At 31.9% G+C, this 10,624-nt stretch overlaps 1 long non-coding RNA gene across 1 annotated transcript; it reads right to left on the bottom strand.

Moving 5' to 3' along the window:
- Positions 1 to 3,330: 3,330 nt before the first annotated feature.
- Positions 3,331 to 4,612, bottom strand: LOC140885509 (uncharacterized). Its single transcript, XR_012150973.1, has 3 exons — positions 4,284 to 4,612; positions 3,701 to 3,822; positions 3,331 to 3,551 (listed from the first exon to the last, which is right to left on the bottom strand). It is a non-coding gene; the product is annotated as an uncharacterized lncRNA (long non-coding RNA).
- Between the last annotated feature and the right edge of the window lie 6,012 nt (positions 4,613 to 10,624).

Raw genomic sequence — 10,624 nt, 5'->3', positions numbered from 1 at the left:
TTTCATGGGCTTGAGCCTCTTATGGGTTTTTAGGTATTTATGGGCCTTGATAAAGTGTCCAAATAAATATCGAAGTAATATGAGACCCATATGGATTGAGTCATTGGGCTTGGGCTTGGGCTCGGGAGAAAATTAAATTGGCTAATAACCTATCACACACCAACGTGGTTGGCTCCTTCTCTTTTTTTTTCGTATCACAGTGACGGTCACTCTTCTTCGCATCTTTTTATAAAAAAAAAATAAATGAAAGAAAATTTCAATCGAAGAAAACAAGATTTTTATCAAAAAGAAAAGTATAATTTAGGAATCGAATAACTAAAAAAAAATAATTAAAACATTGATTAGATGAATTACCTTACTCATTTGATGTTAACATAATTAATTTTCTCTCCAGGATTATAAGTAGGAAAAATACTAATGGTTTGAAAGGGAGAAAATGGAGATGACAATACTTGAAATAATTTTTTATTCAACAATAATCAATCAATAACTCATCAACAATAATAATCAAGCAAGCATACTAAAATGACTTTCTATGTCATATATTTTAAAAACATTTGAAAAATCAAATATATTTTACTGCGAATTTCCGAACAATATTATTCAAAATCTCAAACAAAAGTAATATATCATATATAATCAAACAAAAGAATATTTTTTTTTGCACATTAACTTTCGATCAATATTTTAAAGATTTTTTCCCCTAATTAATTGGAAAGACTAATTTAATTGAAAATGGAGAAAAAATTATTTGAATTTATCTACGAACAAGTAACATTGGAACAACTTCCAACGGGGGAGCCATGTTTCACTCTTCTCTACGTCTTTTCTGCGCTTCTTTCATTTGTTATTCAACATAGAGAAATAAAGTGGACTGGGCTTTGAGAACATAAGAGGTGGGCTTTAGTTGATTTTAAGAAAATTACATATAAGTAAAAAAAAAAAAATTTGGGCTGGGCTACAGCCAGTATAGCCCTTTAGAAGATCTGTCTCTGGTGACCTGAGTTACGTTTACATGCTTAAATGATAAAATATATTTAAGAGGTCATTATACATGCAAAATATTTTAAAAATAAGCACCGAAATGATTAGAAAGGTCTGAAATATCCCGGAGGCCCGAACAGTTCAGAAGGACCGAACTAGTTGGGACCATCCAAACCAAGATATGCTCGTGACTCCGTGAAGCGTCAATTTAACCCTAACACATAACCGTTCTATATTTTCCGATCTCAAGTTCGGATATTCTAAATCTAGGTGTTCAAATACGTGTCAAAACGTTGAAAAATGTGGCAGACATGTCTAGTTTGGATATTCTGAACCCTGGCCTATAATTAGGCATGAAATCCTCAAAATTGATGCAACTTCAGAGTGTTCTCGAGATATTTAGTTTATGTCGAGTGTTTCTAGTCATAATATCAAGGACTGGACATTAGCAAGGTACTATTGGAGTTGTAGAAGAGTTGCGCTAAAGTTGTGGGCTTTCGACAAAAAAGGTTAATGACATACGAAGAATATAAACTTGGATCCTTATTAGTTAACCCTTTTAGATTATGAATAGTGATATGATGTTCACTTGATCTATATGATTGGACTCTAGACCTTGTATTTCTAGATCATCTTCTTAGAGGTACGAAAGTACTATCGGAGATATTTTGGTTGAGTATGTGTGATGCCCGGGGCTGATAAAAGGACGGGGAGTGATCGCCGGTGACAAGAGGTTGCATGGACAATGAACGGCTCCTGGCATGCTTCTAGGCGAAGGGAGACATGAATGAACCGATATCGTGCCAGAATGAAAGAATCTCTGAGACTGTGTAGGTATGAGACTGCACAGTTGATGAGGGCTTAAAGGATTTGATAGGTACTACTCATATCACGAAGGTGCATCTTATTTTCGGAAGCTCATCACATAAGAATTCCAAAGTTAAGTGTGCTTGACTTGGGGCAATTATAGGATGGGTGACCCACTGGAAAGTTTTTCAGGGGTGCGTGTGAGTGAGGACATAAGCACGCTGGAAAGATTTGTCTTGATGCGTGTGAGTGAGGACATAAGCACGCTGAAAAGATTTGTCTTGATACAGTGAGGACAACCTTCAAATCTGGGGTGTTACAGTATGCATTTTCTATGTGTTTTGAATTTACATGACACGTTTTTTGTGCATATCTTATTTCAAGACTTTTATGCTGCATACATTTCGTGTTGAACCTATATACTTGAGACAACCTGCTAGCGAGGATCGCTTAACCCTTTTATTTTAGTAGGGTTGGACCCTGTTAGCCACCTTCGACAACTACAATGGTCAGGTCACGGCCATGTCCAAATATTATGGCATGGGAGCCTCCTCTTGGTTCGACGAGACAGAGTGCTACATATCATGGTGCCTCTTGACTGAGCATATTGATTGTTTCTTGATTCTTGATATCCAGTACACTTGCATACATTCACTATATAGAACTGTATACTCTCGTACATGACGTTTTTATCAGCTCACATCCTCAATTTTATTCTCGAACACCCCATTTCAAAGAACATACACTACAAAAAAACTTTGAGTTTAGCCACGGCCAAAACCGTGGCTAAATTGATTTACCCACGGTTTTAGCCACGATTTTTGAAACTGTGGTTAAATCCACCGTTGTTAAATTTAGCCACGGTTTAAAACTGTGGATAAATTTAACCACGGTTTTTTAAAAACCGTGGCTAAATTAGCCACGGAATTAAAAAAAACCGTTGCTAAATTAGCCACGGTTTTGTATAAAACCGTGGCTAAATTAGCCACGAAATAAAAAAAATCGTTGTTAATTTAACCACGGTTTTATGCCACGAAATTAAAAAAACCATTGCTAAATTAGCCACGGTTTTGTATAAAACCGTGGCTAAATTAGCCACGGAATAAAACAAACCGTTGTTAATTTAACCACGGTTTTATGCAAAACCGTGGTTAGTTTTAAGAAAACTGTGGCTGAATTAGCCACGGTTTTTTTATAAACCGTGGTTAAAATAGCCACGCTTTTTAAAAAACCGTGGTTAATTTAGCCACGAAATTAAAAAAACCGTGGCTAAATTAACCACGGTTTAGAAAAAACCGTGGCTAAATTAGCCACGGAAATTAAAAAAATCGTGGCTAATTATCAAATGCATAAAAACTAATTAAAATGTGTATCAAAGATAAAAATATCTCCCAAAATACAAAATCAAACAAAGGAAAAATAAAACTAATCACACAACAAACACTAAAACTAATCAAAATTATATAGTTTAACATTTAAAAATCTAAATACGTAGCTAAAACAACATGCCCATAACCTTATTGTGTGAATGAGATGAAGCAACGATACCTTTTTAGATAAAATGATATAAGCAATTCCTATATTTCAAAATCATAGGTGGAGGAAAGAGGCATACAGTATGGGAATTAGCTAGAAACCCAAGGAATCCAAGATTAAATGAAACAACTGGAGGAACAGGACATCTAAATAAGTTCGATGCGTGTTGTATGACCCCATCGCCTCCCAAGCAAGCTACTAAATCTACCCTGTCATGAAGGTCGCTGCAGTAGCCAACAATATGAAATATGGAGTAAATCATCACATATCTCTAGTAAAAAATCATGAATAATTTTCTTCAGAAACCAAATTTTTTTATGAAAAGAGGAGCCCAACCAGAATTAAATTAAGCAACGGCCCAAAGTTTGCGCACCTCGTATCTTGACTGTAGAAAGTTTCAACGAAGCCAAAATCTGGTATCCTAGCAAACACGTCATGGACTTCAGGTTCAAAATGAACATTCATCTTCTCTTGGTGATACAAGAACGAGGCAGCCTGGTGTAAAAACCTGTGAACACAAAGTAAATTTGAAAACCTAAGGAAATTGATAAATTAACGACTTAGCAGTAAGAGAACATGAAAAGTTTCAGCCATTAATATCCAAGAATGTAAGCCATAAAAATTGAAAAACCCTTGAGAAATAATACAACATAAACAAGATCATTTGCTCGGCTTGTATATCAAAGCTAATGAGATCTTGCTAGCTGTTTTCATCAACAATGGACTGAATCCTTCTGACAAATTGTGATTAGTTCAGACTAAAATTTTATTCTCTAAATTATGGCATTCTATGAAAAAGAAAAAGCCAACACAAAACTAGATGTTACCAGAAATTTTAAATACAGAACTTAGGTAAATGAGATCATAATACAAGAAAATAAAGATTAGCGTAACTACGATGATTAATTACCTCAACCAAGAAAAAAATGACATTATCACAATCCCAAGAAACAGACCTCTGATTGATTGGTGTCCTTAATCTTGATTTCTTCAAGGTGGGAAAGTTCATCTTCTCACGAAACAGAGGGTTTGCCTCTATCAACTTGGTTTGCCTATATCAACTTTTTATGTTCAACAAGCATTATACCCCTAGCAGTCTTGGTGCCCCCATACTTAAACAATTGTTCATTCTCTCTACATGTTATCAATCACATTCAGATCAATATCTTTGGATCAAAAGAGGATGATTCCCATAATTGAACAAGAAAACCATAAGGGAATCTCTACACATTGTTTCATTACCTAAAGTTCTCAAAGGTCAATAGCTATGTTATTTCTTTAAAAATATCTTCATTAAATGATGAGAAAACTTTCAAGTCCTTCACCAGAATGTTGACAGCTTTTGCACGATCTTTCGTACTTAATAAACATAATTTTAAATCCAATACTTATGATTCAACAAAAATACAAAAGCTTTGACACATAGCAAAGAACAACGATCCAGCAAAGAGATAGCCATGAAAGATGAGTAATTTTTATTACAAATGAAGAGCTACATAGAAAAGATCAAAAAAATGACACACCATTTTAGTTCAAAGCTCAGAACACTCAATCAAGTCCTACATATTTTAAATTCCTCGACTCCGTGAAACTGCATTACCTCATAGATCAAATTACAACTATTTCAGTGAGAGTTTCTAATCAATGTTCATGTACATAAGTCATAATAGCCTATCTACTCCTCCAAACTCCCAACTGTTCGAGAAAATTCCAAACAAAAAAATACAACTACATCAAATCAAACACATGGAAGGAACCACGATGGCTCCAGCAAGCCTAATCATAGATACAAACAAAATACAGAAAGCGGAGATAAAGTAACAATAAAGTGTGATGGGCCGATGGCAGTAAGCATCACATACAACTTTGTCTATTAATAACTATTCTAAAGGTTCAAGGGACTAGAGTATACAAGTGTTTTACAACACTTGTATCCCGCTATCTTATATTCTAAAGGTTTAAGGGACCAGAATGTTAAGGTAGTCAGATAGTGCAAAACCATCTGATATTTATCCATTTCCCAGATCTTCCACCGGACAAAACAATCTGATATTTATCCATCCAATGCATTCAGATTGCAAAATTCCATTAAAATAAAATGAAATTCATATTCTCAAAGCTTCAACACATTTGTTTCCTAATACCAAGCAATTTCTAATATCCTAATCACACAATGAAACAAGTAAAATCAACTTTCATTCATGTTCTGCGCAACTCAATTCATCATTATATTCAGTTTTTAGAACTGAATGCTACAAATAGGTAATTAATTCATAGCATCTAACACAAAAAAGAGAAAAGACCTTAATTACGGTCAGCAAATGATTAGGATAAATGCAAACCAATTCAAAGAACATCAAGCTACAACAATCATGTCCCAAAAAAACTTCAATCAACTCAATGCTACAAAACAACAGATTAAGCACCCAAAAGAACACATCCATTCAAAACCAAAATCATTTCAAACCCAAAAAATGATATTAAAGAAAATAAAAAAAATACTCACGTGATCAATAACAGCTACATGCTCTGAATGCTTCACATTCTGATTTGCCGAGTTCCATGTCATTGCCTTTAAACGAGGGACGCTTTCCTACACAGCAATAAATCATCCAACAAAGAAAAAAAATAAATTAGGATATTTATATTACAAGAGCAAAAATATGTTAACCTAATAAGAATTGAGTTTTCTTTCTCGAACGGTCCTTAAATGTGAGAGATGCAAGAGATTGGAGGCATTCTGTTAAACACACCTTCGAATAAATACCTAAAGGCACACCAATAGCTGCAAAAAACGTGCAAAGGCCAATTAGTAGCACTATAAAAGTATGCCATGAGAAGTCTTTATGCGAAGGATGGAAGGATAGAAGTATACAAAGATGGGTGTTACACTGTGAAAGTTTAAAAATTGATAATCATGTATCATCACGCCACACACCAGCATAGCAAGCCTATATGCTATCTGAGTATCTCTGCATAAGTTTACTTTCCTACGTTTTTATTTACAAAAATATTGTGTCTGCATCAATACCAGTTTTAATTGCACAAAATTGCTTCGTTTTTTCCTAAACCAAGTATCCACGTGGCAATTAGCTATATTTATTCATTTTTCCAAGTATTCGTAATATATAAAAGCTATGCCTAAAACACTAAAGTTCATTCAATCAACTTCAGCTTTTGCACTATCAATAAATATGCTCTCCTTACAACAAGAAAATAAAATAAAAATAGTCCTAAAGTAAAACAAAAGAACAAAAGAAAAACAAGAATTCATAAAAATAATCTATTCATCACACGAATTGTACGTTGTTAGAAAATTGGAAACCAGCAAAGGAGACAATACAAACAAAAATATCACAAAGAATTCTTTGTAATTACTAAATTATAAACACAAAAATGCAAACAAATATATCCAATCAAATACATATACTCTTAAAAATCCGTAAACTTGAAACGCACAAGCTGGAATAGAGCAGGCCGCTATACTCACCAGAAAAATCCAAATCCCTGCTGGAAATCGTTGAAAATGGGTTGGGTAGGTTTGAAACTCTCGTAAGCTTGAACACCAACATCTCACGACCCAAAGCCCTGAGAATCGATCTGAAATCAGTGATAAATTGGAAATACTAACTTACGCCTAGAAATAAAAATAATCAAAATCGAGTAGCAGAAACATCCCTCGAGAAGTAGCTTCCCTTGCAGCCGTGCACCAGCCGAATGCCGGCTTCCGTTTCCGAAAAATCCTGGAATCCAGAGTGCTGTTCACAAACCGAGCTCAACAACGCGCAGGACCAGGTTCTGAACGTGGCTCGATTCGGGCTTAAATGAGCATCAAATTCAGCGATTCATGGCTTAAATTGAAGCCACAGATGTAAGGAAGAAAACCCAACAAACGGATCGAAGTTTGAACTCCGAACGAAGAAGTTACGAGCGAATTACCGGAACTGCTCCAAGGGTTACGGGAATGAGTTTGGGGTTTGGGGATGAACTTTTCTTTTCTCTTTCTTTCCCGGTTGCTTTATGCGTACATGTATGTATGTTGATGCGTGTATATTATTTTTATTATAATTGTTGGGTAATTTGATAGGGTTTAGATATTTCAACTCTCGTGTATTATTTGTATTATTTTTAGCTCAAATATATATCTATCGTTTAAATCTCGATATTTAAATATACATATTTCTAATAGGCTAATACGTCCTTGAATTTTTTTAAAATTTTGCACACAACATCCCTCCAACCCATGTTGTAATTGCACGCGTTGAAGGTAGATATTTATGGTCTTTACACCTGATTTGACTTTATTACTCTCTTCTTTTTTAAAAATAAATCAATAAATTACTCTTTTATTTTTTTGCCTATATATAAAAGTTCTATATTTTGAAAAACTATGTGGACAAATATTCATGTTAATTAGAACAAAATGAAAAACTAATATGATAAATAATTTAAAATATCTTGGGACAAAAATTTAGATTTTACAATTATATATATAACAATAAAATATTTTGTTTGTCCTCATAATATTTTATATGCATATATTTTAAAAATTATATCACAATCTATTATATCATATATAAGTAAAACGAATTTTTTTTTTTGTGATGTTAAAATGATGTATTATTTATATTATATCTGAAGTGTTAGTATAGATATAAAAAAATATGAGTCAAAATTTTTTCACAAAAATATAAAAACCAAACTGAAATTTAAAATTTTTATTTTACAAAATATTATAAAAGTTTGGGGAAAAATAAAATATTTTTAATATTAAAATTAATATTATTATGTTATCGTTTTATATTTATATGTAAATTGAAATGTATCCTCCGGTCATTAAAGACAAAGTTTTTACATTTTAAAATTTGTGTATAAACTAAATATTATGTTTTTAATGTTAAAAAATAAATACTAAATATAATTTATATTTATTTTGTTTTTAATTTGAAGAATGTTAAAATATAAATATGTTAACTATGATAAATAATACTTTAATTTAAATTAAATTTTTGAAAGTAACGATATTTTTTAATAAAATATTATGATTAATTAGAAAACTAATTTTTTAACTTAAAATTTAAAATTACAGGATACAAATATTTAGAACGTTAAAACCACACATTACTTGTTTTGAAAAGTTGAAAATAACATATAAATTAAGATTTAAATAGATTTAAAAATTAATATTTAATTTTATAATTTTTTGTATTAATGATATTTATATAATTAATTATAATTTTTTGAGTAATAAATATTTTAGATAATCAATTTAGAAATTGAAATTATTAATGAGTTTATAAAATATATATTTAATTAATTAAAGAGTAACATTATCAATTTATAAGATAAAAAATAAATATTTATATTTGAATTGATTTGTCTCAAGTTTTTAATGTAATTTATATTTAAAAGAATGAATATTAATGAAGATTTAAGGATATAAGTTTTTGAAAAAAATACATCCAAACGAAGCTGGAAAACGAAGATGAAAATTATTTTCTTAATGTGTTGATCCACTCTACACTATTTATAAATCTTCTATATATAAAAAATTTAAACAAGATTTATAGATGTTAAAATACTTTGATAATAGAGGAAAAAATAATTGAAAGAGGGAAGAGAAAAATGTATCAACCCGAGAATCAATATACGAACAATATAAATCAACCCCGGACATCCCAAATTATGAACAAATACATAATAACAAAATGAAAATTACCGCAAGAAGAGTCTAACGTGGTACTTGCTTAACTGAAAACGAAGTTGAAATTATTTTCTTAGGTACCGCTTGATTGAAAAATACGATTAATAATACATAGACAAATACTATAATATAAGAAAAAATAAATAAATAATGATAGTAAATATAGTATTTATTTTGATTGATAGATTAAAGTATATTTGATTTGATTGATTAAATTTTACATAAAAATGTTAAATGACTATTTTACTCTTAAATAAAATATAAATAATATTATTTATAAGGGGTTTTTAAAAACCGTGGCTACATTTAGCCACGGTTTTTTAAAACCGTGGTTATTTAGCCACGATTTTTTTGAAAACCGTCGTTAATTTATCCACGGTTTTTAAGCTACATTTAGCCATGGTTTTAATTAACCACGATTTTAAAAAAAACCGTGGCTAAATGTAGCCACGATTTTTAAAAAACTGTGGTTAAATAACCACGGATTTAAAAATTGTGGCTAAATAACCACGGTTTTTAAAACCGTGGCTAAATTTTGCAACGGTTTTGAAAAAACCGTGGGTAAAATTAGCCATGGTTTTGTTAAAACCGTAGTTAATTTTGTCACGGTTTTTAAAACCGTGGCTAATTTAGCCACGGTTTTGAAAATAGCGTGGCTATTTAACCACGGTTTTAAAAAATCGTGATTCTTTAACTACGGTTTAAAATTTAGCAACGGTTTTTTAAAATCATGGCTAATTTAGCCACGGTTTATAATAAACCGTGGGTAAATAACCTATTTTCTTGTAATGATATCTTAGATTGGACTGATCCAATGAGAGCCAACATTGAGCCACAAATGTCGTTTGGAGCAGGAGTTGGTATCTAGTTGTCTTCCAATAGTCTTTTCGATTTGGTTGTGGCGAACATCTTAAATTGAGGACAATCAACAATGGTTATATAACCGCTTGTACATATATCCTTCTGAATCGGTTGTGCGACTTTATCCACCGATTGACTTTACCGATTGAATTTCCTTTTGCATCGTTAGTATCCACAGCGGTTGTAAAACCACTTCAAAAATATTTGAAACGATTAAAAACAACTCCTAAATATAATAACTAACCGCTTCTAAAACCTTTTTTTAGAAATCTAAATTCGAAAAAATTTGCATAACTCGAGAAAACAAATGAATCGCAGATTTCAATAATTATCAATTTAAAATACAGAATCAATTATAATTACAGCCACGTTGTTTACTTGCAAATTGCAATTGATCCGCACACAAATTAAACAAAAAATTTTCTATGAAACTCGGTTCCAGTATGGACTGGGCTGTAATTGATTGTTCGGGCCCAATAAGTAGCATGTGGATTCACGTGGGCCTGTGTATAACGCTTCGTGCCCAGAAGCTTGCGTAAACATATTAGTAGCAGGGCATCCTTGCCACCACCACATCTCCATTGCCTAAAACAATGCATGTTACTTTCCCATGTAGATATTTAATTTATAACAAAAGCTTATTTAAGAATAAACGTTTGTCTCTTGGGCAATTTGCTCAAAAATCCCCAAATGCAAACATGTTTTGTTTTGGGGTCCCTAGTCATAAAATGT

This window comes from Henckelia pumila, chromosome 2 (genome assembly GCF_033568475.1).
Source record: "Henckelia pumila isolate YLH828 chromosome 2, ASM3356847v2, whole genome shotgun sequence".
In the NCBI taxonomy this organism is placed as follows: domain Eukaryota; kingdom Viridiplantae; phylum Streptophyta; class Magnoliopsida; order Lamiales; family Gesneriaceae; genus Henckelia; species Henckelia pumila.
Note: the sequence above shows the minus strand (reverse complement) of the source record. Positions and strands in the feature narration are given on the sequence as shown.